The sequence below is a fragment of the Mesocricetus auratus genome, unplaced genomic scaffold (genome assembly GCF_017639785.1).
Source record: "Mesocricetus auratus isolate SY011 unplaced genomic scaffold, BCM_Maur_2.0 Super-Scaffold_100003, whole genome shotgun sequence".
Classification (NCBI taxonomy): domain Eukaryota; kingdom Metazoa; phylum Chordata; class Mammalia; order Rodentia; family Cricetidae; genus Mesocricetus; species Mesocricetus auratus.
In genome coordinates, this window is record NW_024429188.1 from 7873203 (window position 1) to 7892663 (window position 19461).

At 41.2% G+C, this 19461-nt stretch overlaps 1 protein-coding gene across 17 annotated transcripts in view; it reads left to right on the forward strand.

The window, feature by feature from the left end:
- The first annotated feature begins 5005 nt into the window (after positions 1-5005).
- The window catches only part of Huwe1 (HECT, UBA and WWE domain containing E3 ubiquitin protein ligase 1), a 134705-nt gene continuing 120249 nt past the window's right edge, over positions 5006-19461 (forward strand). For 15 of the 17 annotated variants that reach the window (XM_021222897.2, XM_021222903.2, XM_013125102.3 and 12 more), the window contains exons 1-2: positions 7613-7746; positions 10900-11047. The gene's annotated coding sequence lies outside the window, so the exon portion shown is untranslated. Of the gene's footprint in view, positions 5120-5335; positions 5437-7612; positions 7747-10899; positions 11048-19461 lie in introns of those variants that run through there. The other 2 variants (XM_021222898.2, XM_021222899.2) reach the window with 2 other exon arrangements.

A 19461-nucleotide genomic window follows, 5' to 3' on the forward strand; every position in this document is an offset into this window, starting at 1 on the left:
AAAAGAATGGAATCCTCTGGCAGGGAACCATATCTGGATTTTTTTTCCTCAGTCACCTATTTGCTGTCCTCAACTACAGTCTATTCATGGATGAGTTCAGGAAGAGCCCATCCAGCATCTGGACCATGATGCTGTGGGACAATATTTTGTTACACTGTGAAGATGTATTGCCCTCATTGGTTTAATGAAGAGCTAAGTGGCCAATAGCTAGGTAGGAAGAGGTTAAGTGGGATGAGTGAACAGGGAGAGAACTTGATGTGATGAGACATGGAGTGAAGCATGCCTTTTTGAGAAAAGGTACTGAGCAATGTGGTAGAACAGATAAGAAATATGGGTTAAGTTGTAAGAGTTAGTTACTAACAAGTCTAAGCTATTGGCTGAGCATTTATAATTAATAATAAGTTTCTGTGTGGTTATTTGGGAACTGACTGGTGGGACAGAGCTGACTGGCAGGACAGAATATTTTGTCTACACCATGAATCTTTGTGGCAAAGCCTGAGAAACAGTCATCTTCCATCAACAAGCTCTCAGAGATTAAAAGGTGGTGCTGGCAGGCTGGATGACCCAGAAACCTAGGATAAAAGCAAACATGACTGCAGAAAAATGTCAGTGTAATGATGTTTAACTATATTTTGCTATACTCATAGACTGGTGCCTAGCCCCCATTGTCATTGAGAGGCTTCATCCAGCAACTGATGGAAACAGATGCGTAGATACACAGCCAAACATTAGGCGAAGCTCTGGGAATACTGCAGAAGATGGGGAGAAAGATTGTAGGAGCCTGATGGGTCAAGGACACCATAAGAAAACCCACAAGGCTCATAGGTGCTCACAGAGACTGAACTGACCTGGCAGCCTTCATGAGACTGACTCTGTGTATATGTGGCAGTTGTGTAGCTTGGTCCTCTTGTGGAACTCCTAACAGTAGGAGCAGGGGCTGTCTCTGACTGTTTTAGTGGCTTTTGGGACCCTACTCCTCATACTGGGTCGCCTTGCCCAGCCTTAATACATGGGGAGATGCTTAGTCTTACTGAAACCTGATATGCCATGTTTTGTTGACATCCACGGGAGACCTGCCCTTTCCTGAACATAAAGGAGACAGAGTAGATTGGGGGGGGCATAGGGGGTGGGAGGGAAGGACTAAAAATAAATAAATAAACAAACACACAATAAAGGAAAAACGTTAAGCGACTGGAGTGGCAGGGAGGTAGGGGAGGGAATTTAGAAGAGGGAGGGGAAATTGCAGCTGGGATGTTAAATAAATAAAGTTAATTTAAAAAAAAGGTGGTGCTGGGACAGCAAGATATCCTTGTTTATATCTCACTTCATGAAATACACTTATGTGATCTCACTGTACATCACTTATCTCTTACTCATTGGTGGACTTTTGGTGTCCATATACAGACTGGTTTTCCACAGTGAAATACATGCAGAGCATTAGGATACTGGACATGTTCTCCAATCTCACCGATGAGGGTGTCAAAAAGTACAGGAAAAATTACAACCACAGGGCCAAGTGGAATAATAACTTACTCTCCATAGAGAGTATCGGCAGCAAAGAAGTAGCAAGCAAGCTGTTTGATGAGCTCCACTGAATCAGTATGCCATTCCTCAAGGAGGTGTCTGTAAGGGACATGACAAGTAGTACTTTGAATGCTAAGACTACCAAATCATCATTGGTGATAAGTTGAAGTCCTGTCTGATAGAAGAAATGAGGTGGCTGTCTCAGGCACCTCAGGCTTGGGAACCCAATTTTCTGCACCATCAATGATTGTGGTCCTCAATAAGGTTTCAGACTGCAAATGGAACAAATTCTCTTGCTCCCACCCCATCGGTGTGTTCTCTCCCTCAAGGAAGCTCTTGACATTTATGACATTCTGTAAGACAAGGAGCTGGCCCAGGGTGACAGAAGTCTACTGAGAACTCATAATTCACAGTACAAGCTGTTTGGGCCTAAATGAATGGCAGCTGATCTAGAAACTTAGGGAGAGTCATCCTTATGATCTGAAAGTGGCTGCTATTGGAAATTAAATACCCTTGGATCTTTCCTCAGATACTGATAGAAGACTGGAATTTCCTTTTATTATATATGGCTTATCCTTTCCTGGGTTCTGTAAATAAATAAAGGCACTTCTGTGGAAGGAGAGAAAAAACTAGAAATCTTAAGAGACAAATATTCAATACTATGATGAATATTCACTAGGTCATTAATAATTTACTACATTATATTTTTCTTTAGAACTATGCATATTACATGTAATATGTAGAAAAATGTTAAGCAAGCATAAAATAAAAACAATAATTGTCCTCTCTGGGTGGTGCGAGTTCGATTTATTTTTTTCTAACTTAGTTATTCTCTCTCTCTCTCTCTCTCTCTCTCTCTCTCTCTCTCTCTCTCTCTCTCTCCTCCTTCCCTCCCTCCCTGCCTCCCTGCCTCCCTCCCTCCCTCCCTCCCTCCCTGCCTCCCTCCCTCCCTCCCTTCTTTCCTTTCTGTGCTGGGGCTCAAATTCAGGACTTCATACATTCAAGGCAAGAATTTTTCCAACTGTCTATACCCCAGTCCTTCCCTACCTTCTTTTACATTTCTTTTTTATTTTTATTTCTTTTAATTTTTATGTGCTTTGGTGTTTTGTCGGCATGTATATCTGTGTTAGGATGTCAGATCCCCTGGAACTGGAGTTATGGACAGTTGTGAGAGGCCATGTGGGTGCTGGGAATTGAATCCTAGGTCATCTGGAAGAGCAGTCAGTGCTCTTAAACGCCAAGTCATCTCTCTAGTCCCATGAGTCTAATTTTAATCTTTTCTTTATGCTTCCATATATTTTGTTAATATTTCTACAATAAGAAAAATCAAAACATATGGGGATGGTACTGGTTGAAATTAATATTGGAGGAATGGAGTTAGCAAAAGAACTAGTAACTGCTGTAGATTTAAATGTAAACTAAGGCTGTGGGACATAAGGGAATTTATAATTAAAGGTGTGGAATTGGATTTGGGGGTTTAAGAAATTAACAGTAGAAAGGTAGGGGTTACAATAAGAATGGACACTATGGGTTATTAGAATTAAAGAAGACATTGCAAGAGACCAGAACCCACAATGAAAGGGCTTATTCAATGGGAGCGTGAAGGCATAGAAGTATTCTAAATAAACTGGAATTTTCTCCATGTTGAAACTGTTCTGGAGAGCTTTCTGTTTGGGGGTGGCATGGAGTAACCTTCTGAATCTAGCTACTCATCCTCCCTTTTTTTTTTTAAAACAAACATTACCATTAGAAAAATCTTAGAAATGCACATTTAGTTATAGTGAAGTTCCTACCAGTAGTTTCCCCCTATTTTTCTATATTTTTATATGCAAAGGGAGTGGGGTCTCAGTCTTTGGCAGTGGCTTTCCTCAAAACAATAAAGATTTTACTTAGCTTCTCTTTCTTTGGGCATAGATGTGTATCCCCATCCTTTTCTTGGCGAATTTATGGCTCCCTTGTCCTTGGAGACCTCAAGCCTGTCCATTGTGTACTGTTTTATATGGTAAAGCCACACACCTCTTTGATCAGTTACTACTCATAATTGGTGAGATTGTCTTGATTATCTTGTAGCTATTTTTGAAGCCAAGGTGATGGATGAATGGCATAGAACCATGGCTGCTCCTTTCCAATATCTGCTATGATAGAAGCCAAGTCTGATTTTTTACAATAATAAATAAGATCTAAACATAGGGTATTAGTTAAATAATTAGCCTTACAATGGAGTAATGTTCACTTACTAAATGCATCTTTGTTAAGAACATACAATGATCCCAGATTTTAAAATCTGCTCTAGGTAGACTTAGTTTGGTCCACTTTAGGTTGTGAAATACGTTGTTTTTCTTATTATTACTGTAAAAAGAAGTTGTGTATCTTCTTGTTGATGAACTGTGATTTTCTTCTCAATTCCTTAAAACAATGCTTGAAGATTGTCTGAGTGTTAAGACTTGCCCTTTCCAGAAAGGGAGAGTTAGTTTGCAATGTTAAAAATATAAAGTCCTCATTAAATAAAAGTTGGAATGCTCAAAAAAAAAAAGAACATACAATGAGACAACCTGTAAGGGTCCTTCTGTGCATCTTCTTAGGTGGTACAGAAAACTTCCTGTGTAATGACACATGGAGTGATGTAATGGTTCCATTCAGCAGATTCCAAGTTCAAGGCATGAACAACTGTTCCGTAGTGTTGGAATTAATGAATGTCTCAAGAGTTCTTTCACTAGTGCCTTTTTTCAGGACAGGGTTTATCTGTTTAACAGTCCTGGCCATCCTAGAACTCACTCCGTAGACCAGGCTGGCCTCAAACTGAGATTCACCTGCCTCTGCCTGCTGAGTGATGGGATTAAAGGCATGTGCTGCCACCACCACCTGGCTCACTGTTGTTTTAAAAATCAAATGAATTCATTTGTTAACGTTCAAACATTATTGGAGCACGAAGAGTTGCAAATCAATGCTCCCCCAAATCCCTTTACTTGCTAATTTCATTCGATGTCCCAGAGAATAGCACTTAATAGGATCATCTCCTACCAGGTCATTTTTATTTCTATACATTTACAAATGTCTAGTCTCTACAGATCCCTCCAATCACAGTGCAACCTCACATAGTACAAAGGAGAAATGTTTGAGGGAGTACTATGTGCCTAAAGGGTTTTGTGGATTTGCACTCTGGTTCTCATCCGTTTCTCTGGTCCTCCACATTGTGTGCCATCGTACCTCTTACTCCTCACCTCCCTCTCCCTATTCCGTAATTTTAAAAATGTAAACCAAGTTTTATCCCCTTCAGGGATTTCCATTGTACAAGAATCAAATCACAGTTCCTTAGGGATCATACTATCCTCTATGATTGCCTTTATTGGGGCCTGAGTGGCTCCCCGCAAGGTGACCAGAATACACCACCAAGGGATCAGGAGCGCCCTCTCAAGGGACAGAGGCGGGGCTAATTGCGTGGTAGGAGGAGCCTTAAAATCCAGTGTGAGCTGAGCCGCAGGGGGGAGGCTTTTTAAACCCAGGGCGAGGGAGGGGGCTGAGGGGGAAAACAGTGTTGCTGCTGGCCGCAGACCCCGCACGCAGTTGCAGGCCCCGCCGAGCCATTGCGTCTGAGGTGAGCGTCCTACCCCCCCCTCCCTGCTTCCCGGGCCTGGGGGACGGGCCATCTTAGACTCCTCGAGGTAGGGGGCAGTTCCCATGGGACCCGGCTCCGAGGCTCGGAGGTTTTGGCTTTAAAGAGCCTTCGGGAAAGAGGCTGCTGAAGGGGCCAGGCGGCAGCGGCAACCTTCCCCGAAACCCTCCTCCTCATCTCCCCTTCCCCCGTCCTCAGGGGCCTCCAGCAGAGAGCTAGCTGCATCTTTGGGGACCGCAGGACAGCGGGGAAGCAGCGAACCGCGCGCGCGAGAGAGCGGCCAACAGTGGGGATGCGAGGTACGGGCATTAGCCTTGGCCAAGTGGCCCTAGAAAGGGAGGAAAGGCCGGGCCTTCAGTTTTTCTCTTAAGGCTTGGAGGAAGGCGGCCTCAGAGGAAAAGGAAGGTGAGGGGCGCGCAGGCAAGGCAGGCTTCATGGTTACTACTAGGCGCGCGCGCGTGCGCGTGCCCTGAAGTATATGTATATGTACGGTGCTGGACACATTCATTTTGTCTCATTGCTGTAATTTTTAAAAGCAATATGTCTTACAGCTCCCAGTATATCAGGGGATTCGAATGTGTCCCATTTTTGTACAGCTGCATTGAATGCCTGGACTACAGTTTATTTAACCGTTTCCTGATTGTTGTGCACTAGCTTGTTTTCTTTGGGGGAAGAGGGCTATTGCAAGTATTGCAGTCATGAATGGGTTTGTATATGTTTCATGCACATGTATGAGGGTGTTCCAGTAAGAGAAATTCTTCGAGGAGTAATTACTGAATCAAAAAGTAATGCATTTTGAATTTTGATAGATTTGTCTAAATTCTCTTTCCCAAAGGCCATAATAATTTATACTCCCCAATGTACTGCGAGATTGCTTATTTTTCCATAGCTTTGCCAACATGAATTGTTACTAATCTTTATATTTTTCCAGTTATAGAGTAAAAAAACCACATGTCGTTGCTTTCATTTTCATTTTACTGATTATTACTATATTTGAGCATATTTTCATTTTTCTAATTATAAAAGTGAGTAGTCAAATATGAAGTCTTCCTGTATATAAGAAATTAACATTTTGAAATTTTAATACTTAAAAAGTCCCACTCTAAATACCAAGAAAAATAAAAATATCTGGAGGTGAGCTATAAAACTTTGAGGAATACAATAGAAGAGGGTTTGCATAAATGGAGAAGGAATATTATGCTTCTGAATATTCTGAATAGGAGGGTTCAATTTTGTAGTCATGACCATTTTTTCTATATTGATTTATGCAATTGATGCAATTCCAATAAATATGCCAAGTTTTTGGAACTTAACGATTCTAAAGTTCATGATGGGAGGATGGCAAAGAATAATCGAGAAAATGTTTTTAAAGATAACTAAAGATGGGGGTGACTTGTAAACTGTACTCGGAAGGAAGCATGTTTAAATTAGAATAGGCAGAACAATGCATTAGAATGGAGAAGCCCACAAGCGGGCCAGATTGGATCCCAAGATTTATTGGAGAAACATTGTTGGTTAGACATAAAAAAACCTGCCATATTAAAATGTTCACGCACTTACTTCCCCACCCCAAGCTCGAATTTGCTTGATTCCTTTGTTTGGAGAAAACCACTTTATTGGGTCTTTATGGTTATGCTAAGGTAAAGCTCCGGTAGTTAAAACTGGTGACTTTGGAGGCGGAACTAATGATATGAGCCTTTAGTTAGATGAAGATGGATTCAGGTTAGCCTGCAGTGCGGCGAAGGAAGAAATATGGATATTAGAGGTCTAATTTTTTCCCGATGTTGTGAGCAAAAACTGTTGTGTCATTGTTTTCATTTGCATTTGTGTGTTTATTGTGATAACATCTTTTATGTGTTAGTTAAGGATAGCACGTTATTCCTCGAGGCAGGTAACAATGGGGACCCATTTCTTTCTTCCAGCATGGAGTTTGGCTAATTGGTACAGCCCTGCTGGAAGCGTGAGAATAAACAGGTTGACTTTTTAAATTTTCCTCAAGCACTAGGCAGGCTCTAGACACCTAAATCGGGGGCGGAGGCAGTTTTCAAGACATGGCCGAGATTTGGCGCTGAGCTGTGTCATCGCGAGATTTGGTAGCAAGCTCCGCAGTGGGTCGGAAACCTCGTGCTAAGCGAGATCCCTAAAGGACGAGAGCTTCCTCCCTTTCCCCGAAAAACTCCCAGTCATTTTCTCGAAGCCCCGCCTTTCTCCTTTTTAGGAGCGTGCACCTGGTCTCGCGAGAGCTCATATTTCCTAAAGGCGAGGCGCGGGAGGCATCCTGCAGTGAATTACGGAGGTCTCGCCGAGGCTGAACGTAATATCGCGATAGTTCCCACAGCGCATGCGGGAGCCGGCGGCGGCATATTGGCTCCGCCCCTTAATGCTCCGTGAGGTAGTGCGTCATTTGCTTTTCGCTTCGCGTGGGGTGAGAGCGGAGCTGTAGCGATTTCGGCTTTGGTGGAAGGAGAGGGCTGGGACGGGCTGGGCTCAGTTTTTCCCGGTCCGGTAGAGGTTCTCCTGGGATCGCGCGAAGGCAGCAGAGCTTGGCTACTGAGTGCAGGAGCTGCAGAGGCGCGAGTAGCGTCTTCTGGTGGTGCTGTTCTTAGCCGGTGAGTTCTCGCGGGAGCAGGGTTGCGTCCTCGTGGGATTCGCCGGCGGTGGCGGAGATACCTTGGGGGGTGGTGGGGGGGCAGTGACTAGGGTCGGTCCGCCTGTTAAGATGGCGGCGGAGGCTGATGTCTGTCTTGCTAGTACATGTTACTAGGGGGGTTAGCTATCCGCGTTTGTGACGCTTCTCAGGTACCAGACGTTAAGGAAATGACGAATGGAGAAACGTAGTGGTGCCGGTAAATCTTTGCTGACATGAAGACCACCCTGTTTCTTACCGGTTAAGGCGACACCATTTCCACCAGCCTCAGCCGCGTGTGGGCCTGCCTCTGCCCCACCAATCGCTCTACGCCTCCGTTTTTGTCGTCGCAGTGGGCGGGTTGGGAAGTGTGGGAGGGAGTCGATAGTTCATTGGGTAGTGGGCTGGGGGTTAGATTAAAAGGTGAGAGGGACGCACTGAGGACTTGTCTCTCATTTTTCGCGCTTGCTTCTCAGCCCTTGCGACTACTCTTATGAAACCCCTAGTTTTCTTGAGTTGAGGTGGGCTCTGCTTCCCCAGCTCCCACGGCTTTTGAGCTAAGGTTTTTGAGCTAAGGTTGAGGGGTCAATTTGTAGTACCACTTCCCCTCCCCGAATTTCAGCTCCCTGTCAAATCTCTCAGCTTTGTGGATATTGGGATGCATTATTAAGGGGGGGGAGAGTAAAATTTTTTTCAATCACTCCTCCCCAGTCCTAATTTAGATCTTACCCTGAATCATCCAGCCTGCCCCATCTCCTTCCATGGTGCTTTTGACGCAGACGTTAGCAGAGCCTGTCTTGTTCCCTGCATTTACTCCATGGAACCATAGAAACCTCCCATTTTCTTAGGTCCTTTGACTTGTTTATCCCTGACATGGGGACAGGGTACTGATTTCTTCAATTCTGAATGTTTTGAGACCATTCTTGGGCAAAACAATAAACGGGTCAGTGGTTGGATAATTGCAGTCTCATAGTGGTCTTCTTGAGCCCCACTCCATCAAACTTTGTCCTTCCCAGCCCCTTCCACTTAACAAACCCTGGGACCCGCCCCCTTTCCCACCTCTGTTCTGTAGTCTGTTGATTTGTGGCTATTTTTTTCTTTTTGGTTACTGTTAGTCACCATTTAAGTACTTCACACTTCTTACCCCTTAAACTTCTCTCTGCCAGTTTCCCTCCCACCCCAGGAACCAAATCCCCTAGTGAGGTGTCAGACCTCCAAAGCATTTTCCTTCCACCGCGTTTTACACTTAAACAGTCACGCTCCTTTTAAATTTACTTCCTTTTCCCTCACATCACCTCTATTATAAACAATTAATTCTCTATCATGTATTTCCTTTGTAGATAACATGATTTGAATTACTTCTTTTAGCACCAGTGTTGCATAGATTGAGGAGATGCCAACAATCCCCATTCATGGGAAGCAGCCTGGTGTAGAAAATAGTGTTTTTACCTACAGTTCCCATTGAACTCATGACTTTCAGCAAATTACTTTTCAGTTTTCTGTACATCTACATAATGAGATTAGTAATACCTTAAAGGGTTGTTGGTAGAATTATCAAGAAAATTTGTAAAGTGCTTGGCTCATAGGAACACAAATTTGGGTGCCTTTTTTATGTGAAGAGTATATTGGTAGATGCTTTTATGTCATATGCTACCTTTATAGCCTGGGAAAGTAAGATTTTTTTAAAAATTGTTATTTCTTCAGCTGTAAATTTTTATGTTTAGGAATAATACTTATCAGCTCATCTGCTTTGTATTTTTTTTTCCTCATGAACGAACCACTTTGTATGATCAGTGGCTCTTGATGTTTGAATGTGTTCCCACTCTTTGAAGCTTTTACTAGTGTAAGACTTTGAGTGCAAAATTTTTCTCTTGGAATGACCACCAGCTAGCTATTTTTCTGTCATGAACCACACCCACACCTTTTGGAAGGGAGTGCCTCATCCCTTGCCTGCTCATTTCTGCCACTCTTTCAAAGACGGTCTGTCCTGCCCTTCATCCCACAAAAGTAATGAAATTTCATGCCATGCCATTTTGCAGTGTTAAAGAGAACTTCTCTGAGAGAGATTTTTTGTATTTCTTCCTGTCTACCTTATTTATTCCCTCAGGTCAGTATGGAAAGGCATATTTAACATCTTTTTTTAAATCAGGATGATATATACAAGACACTAGGAAGGCTAGTATAACTAAATACCAGCATCCCTCCCCCCACCAGAGGCAACCACAGATGGCTCTTTGATAACTACCACCTCTTGTGCTTTTGCCATTTTGTATTTTCTAACATACTTGACTTGGAATTAGTTTTCCTTACTGGTTAATGTTTTTATTAGACTGATAGTAGGGTGGTTTGTTTTTAATTGTGTTGGTTGGTTGATGAGATTGAAGTAAGAATATGGTGGCCATGAGTACACTATTACTGAAATTTTACAGTGGGTAACATCTGATAATTATCGATATGTGGATTTCAATTTTGAGCTTCAGGGTTTGTTTGAGTTGGAGGTGCTCTAGGTAAATGAATTTCCTTTCTTTGGAAGACGGGTCACTTTCAGATTCTTCTTGTCTTGGTGTCTTTTACAATGGATTAAACCGTAATCACCAGTTAACTCTCAGTTTGACTCTTGTCCCTTCTATTATAATAATCTGGGAAAGATGATCTAGGCATGACCTAAAAGGTTTAATTTATTCTAGGTAGATCTCTGAGAGGAAGGAATGGCAGTACCAAATAAAAACTTAGTGTCTAAGATTCAGTGACAAAGTTGAACCTGAATTTCCAGAATGTTTATCGTTTGTCTCCCAGTATGGCCAAAAAGCATTTATGAAGGTGAAAAATAATTTAAATGTGCACATCTTTTTTCACAAATAATATGCATTTTCCTTACTATAAGTTTGTTAAACATGCTATCATTTTGTTTGGTTTGAAAACAGTTTTCAGGGGTATTGTCTAAGTGTCATTAGAAACACAATATAGCTGTTGATTTCTCAGTTCTTTAGGTACTGCTCAAAGCAGGCCCTAAAAATGCAAAATTGGTGTTCAAGGGCTATTGCTTCAGGAATAAGTGTTTACATTTTGATATAATGCTTAACTCCCCAATTCTAATAAATACATATTTCTTTCCCCTGACCTTTTTATTTTGTAGGTCCTCCAGTAGCCTGACTTGAGTGACTTTAGTGCTTCAGAGGAACAAACCAGTAGACCAGAACTTACTTGGTCAGGAAGTTTCAGGAAGCTGTTGGAGCAGTGTTGGAATTTCCCACCAGGATGACTATGATTGGCTGTGATTTTAGGTTAGTTCTTTTAGATCTTTGTGGGTGGTATTTGTGTTTTATGTCTTAAATGGAGTTGGGGCTGGGGTTTCCATTTTGTGCTTGTTCCATTGTGTGGATCAAATGCTTTTTTTTTTACATTTTAGTGGATGGAGGTCTTTACTAAGTCAAAGGGAACTGTTTAAATGCATATGGTCAGTGCATGAATTTTAAATTAAGTTACAAAAATTTAAAACATAGCAGGTCGATGTCTCCTCCCCCAGGTGCTTTTAACATATATCAACTTTCAGCCTTTCTAGTTTTATCCTTAGGCATCCTCCTTCCCAAGGAATTACTTTGAAATAGCCCCTCTGTCATGTTATTTTTGTCTATGCAAATATTTTATAGATAGCTGAAAGAGTTCTTGACAGTGTAACCACCAAAGTCATTTTCACAATTGAAGCAATTGAATTTTAAAAGTAGAAAATAGTCTAGTTTTTAAATTTCCCTGATAATTCTGTTTTGTTTATAGTTTGACTGTGGATCCAGAGAAAAGTTCATTTACCAAGCAGTTTGTGTAGACTTTAAATTTTCAGATTATGCTGTTTTTCTTTTCCTAATTTATTTATTAAATTGTCTTACCACATTTTCCTCACATTTGAGAATTACAGCCCATAGCAATGTCCTATTCTCATTAAAGACCCTAGAGAACCTATTATAATGAAACAATGGTATTGTAATCTCTTGTTTTTTTTTTTTTTTTGTTTTTTTTTTTGTTTTTGTTTCTTTTGTTTTTCGAGACAGGGTTTCTCTGTGGCTTTGGAGGCTGTCCTGGAACTAACTCTTGTAGACCAGGCTGGCCTCGAACTCACAGAGATCTGCCTGCCTCTGCCTCCCAAGTGCTGGGATTAAAGGCGTGCGCCACCAACGCCCGGCTGGTATTGTAATCTCTTATATTCCATTTGGAGTTGATACTGCTGGCCTAGTCTTACTAAAATAGTCATGGGTTCTTTATTTTGTGGCAGTTTTGATTTGATTTTAGTTCTATGTCCTGGTCCCACTTAACTATTTTCCACAGGAAATATAGGTGTTCTGGAAGAAAAAGCTGTTTTCTAGATATAATAACCTGATTGTGTTTGGAGTTTTTCATATGTATTTGCAAATTCTTAGGTAGTTTGGTTGTTTTTGTGCTCTGTTACAATGTACTTTTTAACTTGGTGTTATCCCAGCTTCTCTGACCCAGAACTTACCTATTGAGAACTGGTTGGCTGTCACATAGTTCTTGAAACCCTAATATTAAAAATTTTGGGTGCTTTGTTACTTTCAGATTTTATATTCAATTGTAGTATAATTGTTCTATGGTTGTACTTATATTTTACTTGGAAATAGTTCCCCCAGCATACATTCCTGTAAATTGTTTCACTTCTCCCCTTCCATTTCTTTTACTTTTTCAGGGTTAGCCATTCTGGGGTATGTATTATGTTATTTTTAGGGTCAAAACCAGAAAATGAGAATTTAAAATAAAGCCTCCAGCTAGGCTTTAACTTAGATACAACATGGACAGAGCAAGAGTACTTGTGCCAGTCATTAAAATGATACGAATTAAGAGTTGAAGGGGCAGAAAATGGAAAAGTCGTGAATGAAAATTTTAGAAGTATTTGAGTATGATTATGAATAGCCACTGGTCATGAGTCCAGGTGTTTCAGTTCTTTGTTTATTATTGGAAGATTAAGTCCTTATTTGAAAATTGATTTAATATTAAATAAATGCTTTCTTGGGAATTCCAGCAAGTTCCTGTTTCCAACAGAAAACATTTTGAGCATGCTGGATATAATGATTAAATATTTATACTTCAGTTTCTGTATTTCAACAAAACCATCTAGGCTCAAACCATAGTTTGTGAAACTAGGATAACTGGTACAGAATTGTACACAGTTGGCATTCCAATATTTGAATCATTCCCTTCTTAATGCTGGAAGTTCACAATGGAAACAGTGTTGGGTTTTTAATTCTCCTTTTGTTGCGTGTTTTTAACCACCAGTTCAAAGTATCATTGAAATGCCAAACTTGGTTGCTTTGAAAGTATTTGCTCTTCGCATTCCACGTTGCTTCTCATGGAATAAGATTAAGTTGCTAAGTCTGTTGTGTAGCAGTGACCATGTTAGGTAGCTCTGCAGTGGTCTCATGGGTAGACAGATACAAGGCAGACAGTTCACAAGTGCTGGTGCTCATAGGATTTCTTCTATTGTTTTTTGACCCCTTTCTTCAATGACTGGTTACCAAATGTTTATATATGTTAATGTCAGATAATTCAGCTCTTAAGATTCTCTGGAAGCCTTAGTTGATGTGTCATAGAGGTTGAGTTGGTAAAACTTGATGTACTTGTTGACCGTCTTGGTTTTCTGGTTATAGAAATTCTTTGAATGAAGGAGTGGCTCTCTGAGTAAAACAAGTTTGCTTGAGGTATTAAACTGATAATTTTCAACTTTGAGTTTCCTTAAAAATTTTCATCAGTTGTCTTTTAAAATCATAATTATGACATAGAAACTGTTGTCATATAGTGTTGAAATTTGTTTTGCTTTTATGAAGTACCACCAAGGGGCTGGAGAGATGGCTCAGTGGTTAAGAACACTGCTCTTCCAGAGGACCTGGGTTAAATTCCCAGCATCCACCTGGCAGCTCACAACTGTCTCTAACTCCAGTTGCCACCCATGGCAAAACACCAATAAACATAAAATAAAAATGAAATACCACTAATAGAAATTGTACTTTATATCTGATTCAGCTAATTGAACAAGATATGTTAAATTTTTTTGCAACTTGGAGACTATGTTCATATAATCTTTTTATTTTTGTTTTTTTGAGATAAGAGTTTCCTCTGTGTAGCTCTTTGGAGCCTGTCCTGGAACTAGCTTTTCTAGACCAGGCTGGTCTCAAGAGATCCGCTTACCTCTGCCTTTAGTGCTGTGACTAAAGTTGTACACCACCACTGCTGGGCTCATATAATCTTAAGTGTTGATTGAAAGCAAGCAGTTTTTTTTTCTCTTCAATAGTGGTAAATAAAAGACTGAAAGTAAAAACTGGAGGGAAGACTTAGAGTTTTCATGTTTTAAAATTAGATTGGGGGGCTGAAGAGGTAGCTTAGTAGTTAAGAGCACTTGCTGCTCTTGCCAGAGGACCCAGGTTTGGTGATTCCCAGCACCCATACGGATTTTATGAAATTCCAGTTCCAGGGGCTCTCTGATGCTCTCTTCTGACCTCTTAGTGCATTAGGCACACACATAGTGCACATGAGGCCAAACACTCATACAGATAAAATAAATAATTTTTAAAAAATTAAAAGGTTGCTAAGTACAGATGGACTAATTTATTTATGTATCACCTTTACTACAACTCAGGATTTTAAATCCTTATAATTAAAAATAATGGGTTTGGTGAGTGCTTGTGTTTTGGAACAGTTTTCAAAAGAATTTTAATGGTATTTGATAAATTTGTCTTTTTTATTGAAGCATATTCTGGACTTTGCTGGTGTTTTTCCATATACTTTGCTTCCCCCAACCTCAAGCTGACTTTGAATGCTTATTCTCAGGTGATTAAGCCCTGAGTAGCAGAAACTATGGGTATGTGCCACTGCTGGAAGTTCTCCTTTCACTGTTAAAGCATTCTGCCAGTTGAGCTCTTCCTGGTGGAAAGACTTCTATACAATGATTAAGATTCCCTCAATTCAAGTTCTGACCCTGTTTCTGCTATATCATCTTGTATAAATTAACCTCTTTATGCTGTAGTATAGTTGTTCCTCTATAAAGTAGTGATGTTACCTATCATCACTTAGGATTCTGGACAAGTTCAACTGAGTTAATGTATGAATCATACTTAAAACAGTGACTCTGAAGCCAGTTTCACATGCCTGTAATCCCTTCACTCTGGGAGGCAGAGGCAGGCAGGTCTCTTGAGTTTGAGGACAACCTGGTTTACACAACTTTTGAGACCAGCCTGGTCTACAGAGCGAGTTCCAGGACAGCCAAGGCGCTATGAAAAACCAAAAAAAAGGGGGGGGGGATGAAACTGGCTCTGAAACTAGGGAACATCAATCATCTAGAGGGTTTGTTAAAATAGATTACTGTGTCCTATTTGTCCTATTGCTGTTTCTGATTTTATAATTTGAGGGGGAGTAGATTTCTTTTCTCTTCCTTTTTCTTATTTAAGTTAGAAACAAGTTTGTTTCACATGTCAATCCCAGCTCCCTCTCCCTCCCCTCCTTCCGGTCCCTCCCCACGGGGAGTAGATTTATTTGTTTCCAGATAATGGTCAGAACACTGTAGTTGGTGCAGAATGGTATCTGTTACTGTTTCTAGACTCAGACTGGGTGAGTGCTTCACTCTTTAGTACTGTTTAGTATCACCTTCAGCTAAAATAAATTCATTCTTTGAAAATTTCACATGTGTATACAGTGCATTTTGGCCATTAACTTCCCTAGTTCCTGTTCCAGCTTCATGTTTCCACTTTTTTTTAAAATAACAAGAGTTTGATTATTGTTCATATGTGCATGGGTGTGAAGCCATCCCCTGGAGCATGTGCAACTTATCATTGGCCACTCTCCCAAAGAAAAAAGACTTCCTCAATAGCCATCAGCTGCCAGTAGCTCCTCAGCCAGGGGTAGGACTCTGATGTCCCTTCCCTATCCATGTTAGAATTTTGATTGGCTTGATCCTTTACAAACAGGTAACACAGCTGCTGTGAGTTTACGAATGCAATGCTCATGTCATATCCAGAAGACATTATTTTATAGCATTCCTCCCTGTCCTCTGGCTCTTACATTCTTTCTGCCTCGTCTTCCTAAATATTCCCTGAGCCTTGGGGGCAGGGTTGATAAGATTTCCCATTTATGGATGATCATTCAGTCATTTATTCTTAGTCTGTATTGCAGTTGCAAAAGGAAGTTTTTCTGACCAAGGTTGAGAGCAGTTTGTTTAGTATTTCCTTCAGTTAAAAGCAGTTTTGAGCCTGGTGTTGGTGGTGGATCCCAGCACTCGGGAGGCAAAGGCAGGCGGATCTCTGTGAGTTCGAGGCCAGCCTGGTCTACAAGAGCTAGTTCCAGGACAGCCCCCAAAACAATACAGAGAAACCCTGTCTCGAAAAACAACAAAAAAAAGTTTTGAAACCCTCTGTTGCAGGGATTCTCAAAATGTAGTCCCAGATGAATGTTCTATTTCCTGAACATTGGCAGCTGGGTCCAGAGGTGTGATAAATTCAGGTTCATTCCCTTTGACAAACATTGGAGGGTATGTGATCATTCATAACATTGTATTTTGATGATGTGAGTTTTCTTTTTAATTCATTAAACCATTGGTGATAATGAAATGATTGAATATTTCAATGCTGGCATTTTATATTTCCTCTCATTTTTTTACTTGGTTATGCAGGATGAACACTCATTTTTTTCTGATTGGTATATGTGTGTGTGTGTGTGTGTGTGTGTGTGTGTGTGTGTGTCTGTGTGTCTGTGTGTCTGTGTATGTCTGTGTCTGTAGAAACCAGACTAGCTTCAAGTGTCATTCCTCAGTTGCTGTTCACCCACATTTATTGGCTTTGAGATAGGATCTTTTCTGCCTTCCCAATGATGGTATTACAAGCACACTACACCCAGTTGTTTTTGTTTGTTTTAGATGTGGGTTGTAAGCCAGCCAGATGGTGGTGTGCATGCCTTTAATCCCAGCATTTGGGAGGCAGACACAGGCGGATCTCTGTGAGTTCCAGACCAGCCTGGTCTACAAGAGCTAGTTCCAAGACAGCCTCCAAAGCCACAGAGAAACCCTGTCTTGAAAAAAAAGACAAAGAAAAAAAATTAACTGTGGGTTCTGGAACTTAGGGCCTTTGCTTGCAAGTAAGCATATTACTGAGTTGTCTTCTCAGTTCCTTTTCTTTTTAGGTCTGGCCTAGAACTCACTATGCAGCCAGGCTGGCTTTAAGCTCACAGAATCCTCCTTCCTGCTTTTGCCTCCTGAGTGCTGGGATTATAGGTGTGATTCACACCCAGCTTCTTACCCCCCCTTCTCCCTCTCCCTCCCCCTCTCTTCCTCTCTCCCTCTCTTCTACTCTCCCTCTTCCTCGAGACAGGGTTTCTCTGTATTGTTTTGGAGGCTTTCCTGGAACTAGCTCTTGTAGACCACAGGCTGGTCTCGAAATCAGAGATCCGCCTGCCTCTGCCTCCCGAGTGCTGTGATTAAAGGCATGCGCCACCAACGCCCGGCCCCTGTCTCTCTTTTTATTTTATTTTATTTTTTTTGTTTTTTCGAGACAGGGTTTCTCTGTGGCTTTGGAGGCTGTCCTGGAACTCACTTGGTAGTCCAGGCTGGTCTCGAACTCACAGAGATCCGCCTGCCTCTGCCTCCCGAGTGCTGGGATTAAAGGCGTGCGCCACCAATGCCCGGCCCCTGTCTCTCTTTTTATTTTTTTTTATTATTTTTTATTTATTTTTTTTTGGTTTTTCGAGACAGGGTTTCTCTGTGGCTTTGGAGGCTGTCCTGGAACTCACTTGGTAGTCCAGGCTGGTCTCGAACTCACAGAGATCCGCCTGCCTCTGCCTCCCGAGTGCTGGGATTAAAGGCGTGCGCCACCAACGCCCGGCCCCTGTCTCTCTTTTTATTTTTTTCATTATTTTTTATTTATTTATTTATTTTGGTTTTTCGAGACAGGGTTTCTCTGTGGCTTTGGAGGCTGTCCTGGAACTCACTTGGTAGTCCAGGCTGGTCTCCTCACAGAGATCCGCCTGCCTCTGCCTCCCGAGTGCTGGGATTAAAGGCGTGCGCCACCAACGCCCGGCCCCTGTCTCTCTTTTTATTTTTTTTATTATTTTTTATTTATTTTTTTTTGGTTTTTCGAGACAGGGTTTCTCTGTGGCTTTGGAGGCTGTCCTGGAACTCACTTGGTAGTCCAGGCTGGTCTCGAACTCACAGAGATCCGCCTGCCTCTGCCTCCCGAGTACTGGGATTAAAGGCGTGCCTTTTGTTTCATCCTTGGAAATATCTTTTTCATAGCTTATTGGATTCAGTTTTGTGGTGCTATATACTGCATTGGTTGTCATTGATCTGTCTCCTTTTACATAGCTCTTTAATGTTCATTGTTTTTCTGTTTAAGGTTCTGCTATAACCTTTTTAATCCATGAGTTCTTGCAGCAGTAATCAGTTTTACCAGCATCAATAAAGTTAGAAAATGGTTATTGACTATTAATTCCTTTAAAACCATTTATTTTATGTAGTATTTAAAGGATCATGTATGGTTTCAGCACATTTTCTTAACTGTTTGGCACAGGCTATATCCTTGAATGTGTCATTGTTCTGACTCAGCCTTCTGAATGCTAGGATTCCAAGTATGTATTAGCATAACCAGCTCTGCCAATTTTTAATGTAAAGTTTTCATTTTTATTTTTCCATCTTGCCTCCATTTAGTTGAATAAGCACAGGTTTCCTAATTCTTGAGTGCTTTCTCAGCCTTTTAAGACTGCTGGTATGTTGAGAAATCTCGCAATTGTCTTCTATTAGTACAACAAGGTAATAATAACAATAAGAAAAGAGTTTGGCCCAAGGTGAGAGTTCACAGTGGCACATGCAGTTGCTATTACAGTACTAGTTTACAGTCTTTGAATAGACCTACATCTGGTCTGAAGCCTGTGTTCTATTTTTTTAATTCCTTCCCATTTCCTCCCCTATTCTTTCCCTCTGGTCTCCCTAAAGAGCATGTATATGTAGGCTATTATACTCAGTTGTTGATAATCAAGTATGCAAAGAGACATTAATAAAAATATTTGAGTGGGCCTAGGATATTACTATATTTATATCACCTATGAAATGCTTAGGAAAAGTTCTGCGTGGGTGCATGTGTACATATACACACCCATATATATTATATACATGTGCGTATATATATTTAGTTTATAGGTTGTATTGAGCCATGTACAATAACCTATTTTATTTTTTTTGGTTTTACGAGACAGTGTTTCTCTGTATTGTTTTGGAGGCTGTTGGCCCAGCCCAGCCTCGAACTCACAGAGATCCGCCTGCCTCTGCCCCCCCCCAGTGCTGGGATTAAAGGCGTGCGCCACCACCGCCCGGCCAATAACCTATTTTAAAATACTGCAATTAAAGAGTACTCTGCAAAGATGAAGCCATTCTAATTTATGTAAAATAAATAGGTAAAGGCTGTATCACTTGGGCATATTGAGGCAGTTTCCTTGCCCTTTAAATGAGGACAATAATATCCATGCAACAAAGGTTTTTTTTTTTTTTTTGGATATATTCATTGCTGCCACATAGTGGAGATGCAAAGATAGGCAACAGGGTGCCGACAAGATGGTTCAACAGGTTAAAGGGAACTGCCACCAAGTCAATTCTATCCCAGGGACCTACATGGTGGAAGGAGAGAATGAACTCTTGGCAATTTGTCCTCTGACTTTCACA